The sequence below is a fragment of the Epinephelus lanceolatus genome, chromosome 1 (assembly GCF_041903045.1).
Source record: "Epinephelus lanceolatus isolate andai-2023 chromosome 1, ASM4190304v1, whole genome shotgun sequence".
Taxonomy (NCBI): domain Eukaryota; kingdom Metazoa; phylum Chordata; class Actinopteri; order Perciformes; family Serranidae; genus Epinephelus; species Epinephelus lanceolatus.
Window position 1 is genome coordinate 42,897,371 of NC_135734.1, and position 14,981 is coordinate 42,912,351.

The window sequence follows — 14,981 nt, forward strand, 5'->3', positions numbered from 1 at the left end:
TATATATATATATATATAGAGAGAGAGAGAGAGAGAGAGAGAGAGAGCACATATACTGTATATACATTTTTCTATTTTTTAATCTTAATTTTTCAAAATCCAAGTATACATTGTCACCCTTGATTTTCTGTCTGTTTTGAGCTGCTGTGACATGTGAATTTCCCAAGTGTGGAATTAATAAACTTTATCTTATCTTCTATCTTATACACTTATTAGCTATATCCATGTTATTGATTATTATTGATCAAAAATCTCAGCATTAATATTTTCTGGGGAAAGAAAAATAATACGCATCCTCACAACTTTGTCCCATCAGAAAGGGTATTTGGTCAGGAATATTATGTTCTATTTTGTCCCCCAGTCTGAGCATTGATGATTTAAAAATATTGCGATAGCATATCCTGTATTGGGATATAGCCTAAAAATATTGTGATATAATTTTCAGGACACATCACCCTGCCCGAGGAATTTTAGGCTGCTCTGACATGCAATCAGGCAAATGGTAGACAGCAGACGGACAACACCTTCTGGACAGCATGGGAAAGAGAAACAGTTTGAAAGAATGACAGGACCGTACATTGAAAGACGCATGCCGATATGTTGCAACGATGATGCCGTATTGTTCACAAAAAATGGAATAAAATGAAATTATTTTGCGTATTTATTCTAGTGGCATCCAGATCACCCATGTTTTCTTCTTGTGTGAGGGAGCTTCACAACACCTGGTTGTAAGTTCCATCATGGAGGACAGCAAAAAGTTAAAACATTTTAATGCTGAGCAGCAATGCCATCTATCGTTACTGCTGCAGGTATTCTCTGCCGGCCTCACCTAATTTTACCGTCCTCTAACATGTCCCTGATTCCATGTGAACATAGCATTCGGCCGATGTAATTTCAAGTTTAGTGACAGATTTCACCACCACAACACGAAGCAGGTCACATCGTCCTTGGGTTCGCCTTGTTTTATTTCCAAAAATGAACCTTTTCCATGCAGTTGCTGTATTAACGTTGTGTCACTGACTGTGATCGAGACTTTTTCAACCTGCTTCACGTTGTTTTCACTCTGATCTATCTCTGGAACACACAAGCAGCCAGTAGCTCACTCCATAGGGACTTGGGTTGGAAGCCGGGGGGTCATCGGTTCAAGTCCCTTTCTGGACCAAATATGGACTGTGGACTGGTAGCTGGAGCGGTGCCACTTCGCCTCCTGGACCGCACCCCCAGCTGCCCAGGGTGCCTATCTATGGGCAGCACCCTCCCTCTGACGTCTCTCCATTTAATGCATATATAGGTCCTGTCTGTGCATGTGTGTGTGTATTTACAGCCTGTGTGTATATGACAACAGTGTGAAAACACTAAATGTCCCTTCAGGGAATAATAAAGTTTATCTTCTTAATTTACAGTTCTTTATGTCGCCATGTGGCATCTGCGTGGATCCAGCATGTACTCAATGTTACATGCAATGGCTCCAAAGCTACATCATGAAAGCCCTGAACACAGAAGTATAAACCCAGCTTTAGCAGCTAGCTGTCTGAAACATTAGACTGGATGATGAATTGAATATCCAGAAAATGTACTATATCATATATTAAAATACCCATAGAATTTGATGTCCTATCGAAAGAGAATACATTTTATGAACACACACATCCTTAAGGATTACTGGGTCCCATCAGCAGCTAATAAAACTCAGCAAACTGATAATTATTGATCCTCATAGCAACTGTTGAAGCAAATCAACACTGTTACAACCCACAGAGCTGCAAATAGACTCACGTGTAACATTCTCACATACACACATCCATGTCTGTTTGTACACAACGTCACACACACACACACACACACACACACACACACACACACACACAGCTTAGCTCACTGCAGCTCATCACATTCACAACAAGCTTCAACACCTCTCTGCACCAACGGCTTCATCAGGATTAAGACACACACACACACACACACACACACACACACAAACAAACTTGAACGTGTCACAGCAGCACCTTCACCTTCAGGAGGTGAGAAAAGTTAAAGTTAGAGCACCGGGAGGGAATAAAATGAGCCGACAAAGCCCATTAATCCTCCTTCAGATCATCAGTACATACAGTAATGATATATGAATATGTTAATAACACACACAGACTGCAGCGTATATTTGTATGATCTTCTATAATCTGGATTTCCCTCATGGCAGGTCATTATTTGGTGTATCGTGAGCTTTATTTCCTTCTTTTATTTCAGTTTTTTCTTTACATCTTGTTGTTTTCATGATTTAGTTTACTTTATTCTTATGATCTCAGTATGTACATATTGCAGATGAAGAAACACATGAAGCCAGGGAGCAGCAGCGCCCTCATTACATCTGTGATCACACAACAACATCACATTATTATCATTTTTGGCTTTTAATTTAAGAATAATATCTGTTCAGGCTTCATGTTCACATTCACACCTCACACAAAGACTAGTTAATGTCAGATGCATGTAGTTTCCACTTCTTTGACTGTAGTATACAAAACAGCACAGGCTGCTTCTGTCGACCTACATAGATGTTAAAAAAAAAAACGTGGGTCTAAAGCACTGATACTCGATTTATCGCCTGTGGGCCAAATCTGGCCCGCTATAGGATGCTGGGTGTCCCCACAGTCCATTTTCCTAACACACTGATTCACAGTGAGAAATCTTTGTAATTTGAATGTAAATAAGATGCCAAAGTGCACAAAAAAAGCATCAAAATAGAGCTTGTTTATCAGAAAAAAGTGACTGGGGTGGATCCCCTGGACCCCCAGCAGAGGTCTGGGCTGAGCCCCAAATTTCCTCAGATCCTAGACACACCTTTGCGTACACCTGACCGGCACAAGGCTGCTTCAACTGGATGTGCCTCTTGGTAAAGATGAGTGGACAGCAAAATGTTGAAGGGTTGAAAACATGCAATTCATCAATTACATATACTGATATATACTATTCATGTTTGTTTATTAACTGCACCCTGGCTTCCTGGTTTAAAGGATGGTTAACATCATGAATGTGTTTGATTCTTGTTTTACTGTAACTTCAGTGTATTTATGGTTATTCCGACTTTGTTGCACTTAATGTGAAAAGGAAATAAAACATCTGAGCTCCACTCTGTCATCTATTTATCAGGCTGTCTACAGGTATCTGACAGTTAATTTTAATGCTTTTACGACCCGTTCAAGACACCTTTTAACCAATTTTAGGACAGATTTTTAGACAAATCATGTTTATGTTATTTAAGCATGGCGGGTAAGCATTGCAGACATCTACATTTTGCCAACAGGTAAAAGCAAGCATGAAGTAAAATGACAGCATTATAGTTTTTTAAAGATGTGCAATATGAGAAATGTGGACTTTTACATAAAAAAGGCTTATTTTATTTTCACAAAAAGAAATTTAAAAAATGATAAATGAAATTAATTAAAAATGTTTGCAGTAGTTAAGACCTTACGAATTCAAATATAAGACTATTTAATGACTGTTATTGTTGTTACAGTGAATTTAAGATATTTTAAGACTTTTTAAGGACCTGTAGACACCCTGTTTATGTGAGTGATGGGTCGTAGTATTGGTGGCAGCTACTGGAAATACATCTCACAACAGGTTTGGTTGGGATAGTTTCATTTTGGATTCAGATTCTAGCTCCCAAATTATCTGAATTTGTCAGGTGCTGGCGCTAATCTCTTACCAAAGCCTCACTGTTTTTATTAGCAAAGAGCTACGTACAATACAGCTTCTCATTTTTAGCCAGTGCTGATTGTCACTTTGCCCATCACCAATATATCAGCTGTAGATATTCATTCCTTAACTATTAAAATAGTCCAGTTGACGTGCTCTGTGCCACCGGTGTCTGTACTCAAAAATAAACACCTGACACATGACACATGTTAATTCAATGTTCTCAATGTTCTTCTGGTGCTCAACTCAATTCCTGGTTGGAGCCATAGGTTGTTGCCATTAATTACGCCACAGATAAAAAGCAAATGTGTCTGCTCTCTCAGCTAGCAAAGGTGTTTACAGATCTTAACTGATTCTTTGAGTTTATTTCTATTTTAGTTACTTGATGCAAGCTGGCGCTAATTAGATCTGATAAACGGATTTAGTAAAATGGCCACAGGTGTTGTTAGAGAGACATCACTCTTTGGGTGCCTTTCATTATGCTAATATGGCTGCTCGCTCCCCTCACTCGCGTCTCCTCCCATTTTAGCTCCTCCTAACAAGGATGGGAGGGAGAGATGCGAGGAAGCAATGCGAGGACGGAGGAGCCAAAGCTGCCAAGTGAGAAATCCTCCAAAGGGTCAGTCCTCAGCGATGTAAGTTACTTATACAGTACTTCACGCCACTTGATAAAAGACCTCAGTGCAGGACACATCTGTGTTTCCTTGCTCTAAGCTCCTCCAGAACCCTCCTCACTCTTTGTCTCCTTGATGTGCATTTAAGGGACTGAAAGATTCTCCACGATAATGATTTCCAGGACACGTGAGGACAGAGGATGAGAGGAAGCATAAGTTAGCATAATGAGAAGCACCTTTTTAATCACTTCATGTTTTTTTAAACAGCGTTGAGGAAAATGCTGTTGTTGAACGTTCATCCTGCTGCTCCAACCTTCCTGTCTGTCACACACACACACACACAAACTCCTACGTTCCCACCCACTTAACACCTGCCAACCACACACACACACACACACACACACATACACAGGCGTTATGTAAGTGTGTGTCAGGAGGACACTCTCAGATGGTCCAGTTACAATAATCAATCCTGCTGACGCCTCCATGTCATCTGTGTGGATATTTCCAAAAAAGCAGGTGCAGAGTGAACCCAGGGCAACAAGGGGTGTCCATGTAAGACATTTATGAGGAGGGATCCATTATCGTCACTTCTGTCGTGTCCACTGATCAGAGGAAGAATCATAACACACTGCATGTTTAAATGCTCATCCATGTGTTGTAGTGTGTTTGTAGTCAGTTTAATCCAAGCTTAGGTTAGTTTCACCAGTCAGGGAGCCTGAAGCATCAGTACTGTTGCTATGGTTACTTGCACTTTAATAAATGTTGTACAGCACTGAACAGGTCTTAAATGTGCATGCCTTGCACATTCTGCTGGTGCATGTGAGATGGTGCGAAACACAGATAAAATTGTCAGTATCATAGAAATCAGGGTATTTTAAATTAAATATTAAAATCAAATTCTCACATTAAAATTCAATCTTTAAAAGTAATGCTTACATTTAAGAAAAACTAGATATGAAGCTGCAGTAAGCATGAAATTGTGTCCAAACTTCAGCTCAACTTGTAAAAATGGTTATGTTGTAGACCTCTGCAGACAGTTTGAGCACTTATTAAAAATGCCATTTAAACTTCTGTCCCCATCTAGACATGAACAGACACCTGCCAGCCAATCAGAAAAAAGGGTATTTTCCATGGCTGCAGTTAACCGCAAAGTCTTGCATAAAAGTTTGTATTCAAACAATGTCTCAAGTTAAAGGTAAGTTCAGTGTTTTCAACCTGGACCCTACTTCCCATGTTTTCGTGTCTAAGTGACTAATGGAAACAACAATTTTTGGAATTCCTCCAGTACTGAGTGAGACCGCTGCAGACGGTTCTAAATATACTTAAAAGTAAAAGTAGGATCCTTTTTATTTAACCAGAAGCAGCCCCAAAATCGCTATCACCAATCCCACCAGACTCCATTTGAAAAAACAGCAATTTAATTATCGTAAAACACACTTAATTCAAAGTCGACAGAAACAGAATAAAACTCACAACAACCGCCTTGCTTCATCTTTCCACCGTTCTAACAATCACCAACTCTGGTTTGGTTGAAATAAACCCAGAATTTAGCCAATTAGATGTGAGAATATGCTGGCTCTATACATGCTTAAATTACTGTTCATTTAAATGGACTCTGGTGGAATAGGCGATGGTGATTTCGTGGCCGTTTCTGGTAAAACAAAAAGGATCTTACTCATCAACAAAAAGGTCTGTCTCTGAAGGGTTGCTTACCATAAACTGTCAGACACTTATAATAATAATCTGAGCATGTCAGTGACAAAAACAAGCATATTTTAGTGGACGTAAACTGACTGTAACATAAGCCAAGAGTGGTTACATTGCGGTCTATTCTACTGCTGCCGGCTGCAGTGGTCTCACTCAGTATTGGACAAATTCTAAAAAATGTTGTTCCCATAAGTCATGTTGACACAACAACATGGGAAACAGGTTGGACATTAATGAACCTACCCTTTAATTCTGACTTGTAAATTTTGTGTTATCTGTCTTGTTGTCCATCTGTAACTCTTCATTGCTGACAGGACACTCTAAAAAAGAGGTTTTTACACTCAATGGCTCTTTCAAAAATTAACCAATTAAGGTTACCGTTTACAAATGGATGAATAAATAAAACATTACACTGGGTCATGTTTCAGTAGTTCTTATTGAATTCGGGTGAACCCTTCTCTGCCAGCAGGGTTATAAAATAATGATAAAGGTCAACAGCTCTATTATAACCACAAACACTGAGGCTCCGCTGAGCAGAGAGCTTCCATATCTTAAATATAGGACCGAACCTTTAATAATTGATGTGGACTTACATAAGAGACAAAGTGTGCGCTGCTGGATCTGGTTCACAGGCAGGAATTCCGTCTGCAGAGGGGTTTCCACATTTCACTGAATTTTAAAAATCCCAGTCTGAGCAAGTGTAAAGTCCAGTGTGCCTGGTCGGTCCGTTCAGCTGTGAACGATACCGTAATCTGGCTGCGACGTGAGCTCAAGTCTCTGTAGGTGTAGGACTGTATGATGCTGACACAGTGATGGAGGTTATCATTTACACACATAAACTCCATTCTGATCAGGAGAAAGTCTCTAAACCAGTGGTTCCCGCTGATTCAGATCTCTCCTTAATCAATAGCTCAAAGTCCACACAGTTTAATACATTCAGCATCATACTGTCCATTAGTCACTCACTGTACAGCAGGAAACTGCACTTCAAAATAAAAGCTCTGTGCTGGAAATTCACTGTACTTCAAAATAAAGTGTGTTTTTTACAAACTTGACATGTTTGCGAAACACTTGCGGTCCATTCAGATTGGACCCGGGACACACTTTTGGATTGCGACCCACTGCTGGGAACCACTGCTCTAGACTATAGGACTCAATGGTTAGTGTTGGACTCACAATATGTTCCCAAATTATCACCAACAGATTAGGATACGGCATGATATATAATGCAAGACTATGTCAATTGGTCAGCCATCAAAGATTTGGCCATATCTGTATCTATCAAATATTAATATGATCCAATATCCCTACACCACCGTATCAGTGATGATATTGGATTTATTTAAGGTTTGCACCAATGTGATGAAGTGCTTTGATTTCACAGGTATTAAACTCACTGGAATAACCAGCAGTGGCCATTCCTCTCTGCTTATTTTGTCTTTAAATGGTTTCTCAGTCGAGTTTTCAGAAAATGTGCCATATCACCATATATCTCGACATCAGGGCTGGTGCTAATGATTATAAATAATCAGCCAGTTATTTTCTTGTTTAAATCGATTAATTGTTTGGTCCAGGAGAAAAAGTGTCCATCCCAGTTTCAATCCAGAGTGTTTTTCAACTTGCATTGATATTATACACGTATGCGATGCATGTTATATTGATATATGTGAATTTATCAAAATTGCCAAACCCTAATACAGCACACATTTATCTAAATATTGCAAGGTAGTTGTCTGTATTACAAATGTATTTGACTTTGAATTTTTTTCCAAATTTTTTTTTAATGTAAAATTTTCAGTTCTCCATTTACGGTTCTTCACTTTTTTAGTACTTGTTTTTTGTTTTCTTTTTGTTTTTCTTCTTTCTGTACTAAGGTTATTATTATGCACCAAAACTAAAGGCAAATTCCTTGAACGTGCAAACCTACTTCGGCAATACACCTGATTCTGGTCACATCATTTATTTCTCAAAACACACGACTCAATGAGAATCTCTTTTTACATGGCAATCATGCTATGGGGCCGCTACCAAGTCCCGTCCTCATGCTGCCTTTGCATTTTTACACAGAACAAAACAACAGTGGTATCATGCCACTCCTGTGTGTGATTTTAAACAGCATGCTGGCATCGTGAACTCAAAGACACGTGATGGGTGTGACATGTAACACAACAGCTTCGGCCTCTAGTATGACATATAACATACACATAGGCAGCGCTAGTTTATAAACAATAAAAATGGCACAACACGGTAATTACGACCTTTTACTGTCTCTGTTACATGGTGGCTGATCTCGTTCTATGCTCGGACGGTATAGAGGACTTTATGGTTTCCCCAATTTGCAAACAGTTCCTTTTCTTGAAGTTAGCTGCTAGCAGCTACTTTTAACTCTCCCATGGTGGGTTGCATGTATAGCACATTGTCATATGTCACACCCATGCCGCCCATGATCCCGTCCTGCTGGCTGTCCCATGTATACAGAGATTGATTCGGTGCTGTTATTACCTCTGTACCGCATCAAAGGTGAGACAACTCTGTTCCCCCATTCTGCAATCGTACCTTTTATACAGAACGGTGAGGCGGCAAAATGGCACGAAATTTCCACCTTCGATAAGCAGTGTAAAGGGGCTAAGTCAATGCAATTATCAAGTTTAAGTTTGTCATTTAAATGTAAAAATACTTTTAATAAAAAGGTAACGATTTTCTGTCAGGTCAAATATAAAAACTGATAAAATGTCAGGCTGAAAATAAAAATCTGAGTGCGATAAAAAAAGATCTGACTTTTTTTTGTGCATATAGCACAACGATACCACAAAACAAGATATGTTACTATGATATGTTGTGTGTGAGTTTCCAAGTGTGAACAGTATGATTTAACAATTGAACAATCAGAAACTAACATCAGACTCAAGCTCCAACGTTTCAGGGTTGAGCCCTGAGGAAGGAAACTGTTGTGCCTCAGATCACTTCCATCTGTAAGTCACATCCCCAGTGGTTTAGACTCCATCTGGGGTCTGAAGGTCTGAAACGCTGAAGTCACAGAAACACTCGTTTACAGCCTCATCGTCAGTGTAGTAGATCAGTCTGAGGTTTCGACACTTTGAGCCCACTCCCACCAAAAACCACGTATGCATAAAGAAAGCTGTGTTAATGTTTAGGTATATCTGATCCAGCAGCACAATAAGTAACCTGTCCGTATACTTCAATGACTCCAGAGCGGCAGATTTAGAATTGCAGAGTGAGGGCTTTTTATAGAGCAGCCATTTTGAAACCAACATTAGATGATCACACAGGGAGAAATCTATCAGCAAAGACTAAACATGACAACAAGATTCTTGAAAGACAACAGCCTCAGTCAATTCACTGCAGCAACACATCATATCTGCACTTAGGGGTGTGACGGTCCACAGAGGTCACGGTTCAGTTCATACTCTGGTATGGGAGTCACAGTTCAGTAAGAGTTCAGGAGAGCAGAAAAATAAGCAAATGCATAGATACTTTTTTTCATCTATTCTGAACAGACAGCAGAGCAGGTGTCACAGACGGACACAGTCCTCATGCTGGAGACTGAGGTAAAATAAAAAATCAGAAGATGTCACTTTGCCTGGTCAGCTGTGATGGCACTGTAACTTTAATCTTCCAATTCTTTAACAACAACAACATTATAGACCAAGCCGTTTACCTGTGACTCAACACTCTGCAGTCCCACAAGTAAAACGACCTGGAGACTTGGCAACAGGTAACAGAGGTGAGACTGACACCTGGGATTACACAGAGCCTTCGTCGGAACAGAATCTGACTGACTGTAAATAAATCAAAGTGAAACATTAAATGTCCTCTTCCTGCTTTTGCTGAGGGGACCCTGAACCTCCTGCAGGATGTTAAGAGGACGGACACACTGAGTCAGCAGCCGTCTCTTCCTGTGGCCGTCAGGACCTCAGTAGCAGCTCCAGACACAAACAGAGCACTCATCTGTCTGCAGATAAACCTGGCTGTCCTCTGCTGGGAGCTTGGAGAGATAAAAGTCATCCAAGCGGAAGCTGCATTATTTTTAGGCTTTATTTATTAGGATAATTTCAGCAGCGTGATAGGAAATGTGGCTCCATCCATCTATTATCTATACCTATCCATCATCCTGTGCAGGGTGTCACAGGCTGCACCCATTTCCAGGACACAGTGGGTACTCTTGGACAGGTTGCCAGTCTATCACAGGGCTGATTTTTGTATTATAAATGATGATATAAAAGCCACTTGTCAAATAATGTCAGGTTCAAATAACAGCACAAACTAATAAAAACTTGTTGTTAATAAATGTCTCATGATATAAACAGTGAGGGGTTAGAATTGTGGATGTATAAAGTGTTGGAGACAGTTCATTCCTGTTAACGTTGTTCAGTAATGCATGAAGCCAAAAAAGCTGATTTCCATGTCATGAAATTACCCAGATCTTCTGCATCATGGGGCCCATAGAGCAAGCTCACTAGAGACGTACAGCAGCCGAGCAGTTCCATGTTAGCTCTTCCCTTACATGAATGGGAGTAAAAATTATTTTTATTATTTTACGATATTTTTATGGCTTGTTGCCTTTCCTAGATGGGACAGTTCAAGCACAAAAGGAAGAGACAGAGAGAACATGTGTCAAAGGGCCACAGGCTGGAACTGGACCCACGGCAACTGCAGCAAGGACATACCTTTGTACATGGGATGCCCGCTCCATCCAGTGAACCACTGAGCACCCCGGGAATAAAATTATTTAATCATATGGCTCCTCTAGGCTTTAGAAATAAGACCAAGTGGATCAAAAAGAGTGAAACGAGTGATTTTGCAAGGGTTGTGATGCTTAAAAATAACCATACCCACTGATTTACAATGTAATTCTATGGGAAAAATACTTTTTGGGGACCCATGGCATCACGTGACGGACTCAGAGGTTGTAATTCCACGTTTGGCTACTTTGTAAAAATGGCTTCAAAGCCCAGCACTGTTCCTCAGAGCTCCATTGGAATTACCTGTAGCTTTAATACCTATGAAACTTCACACTTACTCCAGATTTTTCAAATTAAAAGCCGACTAATTACAGCTGAAAGCCTGAAAAGGACACCACACCCATTCAAGCAAACATACATGGGTGTCGTTTGGATTTGTTCAGGTGTATGTTTCTTTTATACCTATATGAGTTGAGGGTTTGTGTCCACTGGGAAGCAATGTCACGTTTAGCGAACCACAATGTTAAGAATGCGGCATAGAAATCAGGAAATGAACCACCACATCTGTGAAACGACAGTGAAAGAATTTATCAGATGGGACAATGACGAGATAAGCAACAATGGTCAGTGCCTTGAAGAAGAATTTAGTTTCCTATGCTCCTCTAGAAGATCATTTTCGGCAGTACGGTGCTGAAATGAAACTATGGCCAAACACTGACAGAAAGAAAGACAAGATCAACCAATCTGCTTGCTTGACACGTAGGTCTGCATTTCACATCGTTGAGATTTCAGATGTGTGTGCTTCAGCTTAGTATCTCAGCAGAAACATAATTCCAGCTTTATGATTGTGACCACAATAAGCAATTATCTTATGAGCAAATGATTTGTTTTTTCAATTAATAGATTAATTTCTTCTTTATACAAATTATACATTTAGGTGTGAAATGTCCGACCACCAGACCAAAACCAAGAGAGGTTAACAGAGATATAAAACCAGAGAAAAGCAGCAAATCCTCACATTGAAAAACCTCATGTTTTTATCTCCTGTCTTTCTGTCAATCAATTTATTGACTAATCGTTTCACCTCTGGTTATGGTGGATGTAGGCCGCCTTGCCTGAAGCAAAGACCACCTCTGCTAACTGCTAAGGAGCAGAGGTGCAGTTTCTCACAGTGAATGCCATTATACGCACTGTAACTGCTGTTAAGGCCGCCCTCTATTAACTAATAACATCACGAGACGAGATGCATCAGGATCTGTGTGCGGACCACCTCAGCTGAACCACTTCATGGGGGAAACCCTGAGCAGTCGTCATCAGAGCAGATGCACATTTTGATGTATAGTTGTTAATCTCTTATGCTGACTTTATTAAAATCTGAGGACTAAAAAGCTTGTTAATTAGCCTGAGTGAGTTTTATGATCCAATACACCTGTCAAAAAGACTCTCTGGTGCACACAGACTCTGTCATAGTTATATTATGTTGTTATGTGGATGTGTCAGGTCTCAGCACCCACACTGATCCAGTACATCACACCAGTGCAGCACTAATTATCTTGCTTCGCTGGTAAATGACAGACCTAGGCTCACACCTGGTGAAATACCATGAATCCATCAGTGAAGATGAGAACATTTGATCAAAACAAGCCATTTTGCCTTTGGCATCCAGTGAACAGCAGCGTCACTTTGCCATCGCTCCCCTCAAAATCCCCTCAAATTCAACTTATTTCAAAAACCCTGACATCAAAGTTTCCCCTGCGACTAATTTTCTTTGCAAAGAGCTTCTCTGTTTGGTGAATTAGCAGCAGAGGAAAACAGAAGGAGCAATGCCCTCGTTTGGAGGTCACAAGCTGAGGAGGAGTCACCATGAGCCAAGATGCGGGATCCCCCCTCCTTCCTAACGCAATAAGGCAGGACACACCCAGATAGAGAGGGGAGGAGGAGGAGGAGGAGGAGGAGGAGGATGGGGGGGGTGAAGGAGAAGGAGATGGATGAAATGAGAGGAGAGGAGAGGAGGAAAAAGGAGCAGAGCAGCTACTGGTGCTCATCCGCCCATCTTTGCAGATGACGTAAGGACGGTTCTTCGCGAGCTAGAACACCCGTTAATTAAAATAAAACGAGCTCGGTAACGATTTTGTTCTCCCTCCACCCCTCGTTCAATACGACAGCCCGAAAAGCAGAAGTACTATTTACAATGTGTGCGCCAAATGTGGGCAAACCACTCCAACAAGCTGAACAAGCTTATCCCGAAGACGCCGCATTCATGACGACAGTGTGAGGACACCGGAGTCACATCAGAAACACACACATTTTAACATCACAACAGAAGCAACAACCGCAGCAACCAGTGTTCACTGAGAAAAAACACAGAGCCTCCTTTTTTTAATGAAGTTACCAGAGACCGTGTAATTTACTGATGACAAAGGGGTTCTTTTGGTAACCAAGGGGAAATATCACTCGGAAAACAAAACATTGTAGGCAGGGACTATGAGCAAACTGTTTCCAGACACTCGGAGACATCCGCAGGCGGTCTGATTCCTGCCTCGCAACCACTGCAACAGTCGATACGTGCCGTTCTGTCGCCCGGGGAGACCCGTAACAACAGCGCCATTCAGAATCTGCCTATTTAACCAACATGTCCTCGTTAAAGAGTGGACGTGAGGGTTTTATAGATTTTAACCTCCCCAGTAGGGATAACTGGAAACAGCTTTCAATTCGGCATACCCCCAGCGCACGTACAAACATGTTATTTCACTAAAATGATAACTTTACTAACTGATAAGCACTCAACGGTCTCCTGGCTGGAAAACACACAGCGCTGGGCGACAGAGGCTCGCGAGCACTGCGTAACATGCCTAAAAGTTGATATTTTATCAAATATGACTGCAGTTCGATGTATTATATGTGTATTGATTTCTAAACAATCGTGCAATGGCACCGTTTGTGTTTTAAGTGGTGTTTTGATGTGTCGAAAAACGATGTTAAGTTGCCGTTTTAACGTCCACATTTTTGAATGGAGACTTGACAGCGATGACTGCAGACGAGCGAGAGGCACGTATCGGGGCTGTAACCTAGCTAACTGTCGGGACGTTTGGGCAGAAGAAACGGGTTAGAAAACGTGCCTCGGGGGTTTATGAGACACTGTTGATATGAATCCTGCGGTTAATATGGTAAAAATGGAGGTTAAAATGTCCCTGAAGTGGACTGTGGTACGTTCACACCTGTGGAAAACCCCAAATTCCCGTGTAGTTTTGCTAATAAGTGGGTGTCAAGGTAAAGAAACAGCGGTTGTTGAACGTTACCCGGATGCTAAGCAGTGCGGACAACTGGGGACACGACAGACTCCTTAAAAACACGTTTAAAAATCACTTTAGCGGACACACGACGCTGTGTTTCTCGTCTTTCAGCCACAAGTGATTGGAAAAGAAATCGGACTTGTGGCGGATAAAGTTGCAGAAAGCACACAGAAAATACACGTTACCTCCTCCACTCGGGGATCCTCGTCCAAATCACGTCCTGTGGTTGTGTTGGTGAGGCAGAGCAGCGTCTTCAGTTTAGAGGGGTTTGTCCATTTCCCAGCAGGGATCCAACTTGACAACTGCAGTGGTGAAAAATGATTGACAGACCGGGGGGGGGGAAAAGATCTTCAGCGTCCCTTTGTTCCGACGTTTAAACCAGTTTCTTTGACAGTAATTACATCAGTGGGAGCATCAGCTGTGGTCCTGCAGCGGCAGCCACCCCAGAGGAAGGAAAACAATCCAGATTCAGTCAGAGATCAATCCGGTAAAAGGAAGAAATAAACTCCCCTTTCTTTCTCCTGGAATAAAAGCAGAGGAGGGTAAAGGCTCTGGTAACAAAGAGCACATCCAATAAGTGCGGACTGGTGGTGTGTTTGTGTTGCAGAGCGGTGGGTGGGACTGGAGGGGTCCGACACATTCAAACGGGGACCAGAGAAAAGACCCAAAGTCCGGGTCAGCGTCTTTTCCTGGCTAGCTGGGGAAACTGAAGAGAGGGAAGTGAACTGGTGCTGGAGACCGCGAGAGAGGGAGGGACCAGCCCGGGATTACCCTGTTTTTAAGGTGGATCTATGAATTAATTAGGTAATCAGGCAGAAACAGAGCCCTGGCTATCGAGAACATCAGCCCCGGGGTGAACATCCAGGATACAGCCCTGGAAACTTCATAAAGGAGGAATTATCTGAGGAGGAGAGGAGATGCACATCTGGATCTCCTCTGGACCGATGTATGGAGGCTCATTTCCG

General features: G+C 41.5%; 1 protein-coding gene across 5 annotated transcripts in view; it reads right to left on the bottom strand.

The window, feature by feature from the left end:
- Positions 1–14,767, bottom strand: part of LOC117256551 (plasma membrane calcium-transporting ATPase 1-like) — a 145,344-nt gene extending 130,577 nt beyond the window's left edge. For all 5 annotated transcript variants that reach the window (XM_033626033.2, XM_033626028.2, XM_078170773.1 and 2 more), the window contains exon 1: positions 14,202–14,767. The gene's annotated coding sequence lies outside the window, so the exon portion shown is untranslated. The remainder of the gene's footprint in view (positions 1–14,201) is intronic.
- Between the last annotated feature and the right edge of the window lie 214 nt (positions 14,768–14,981).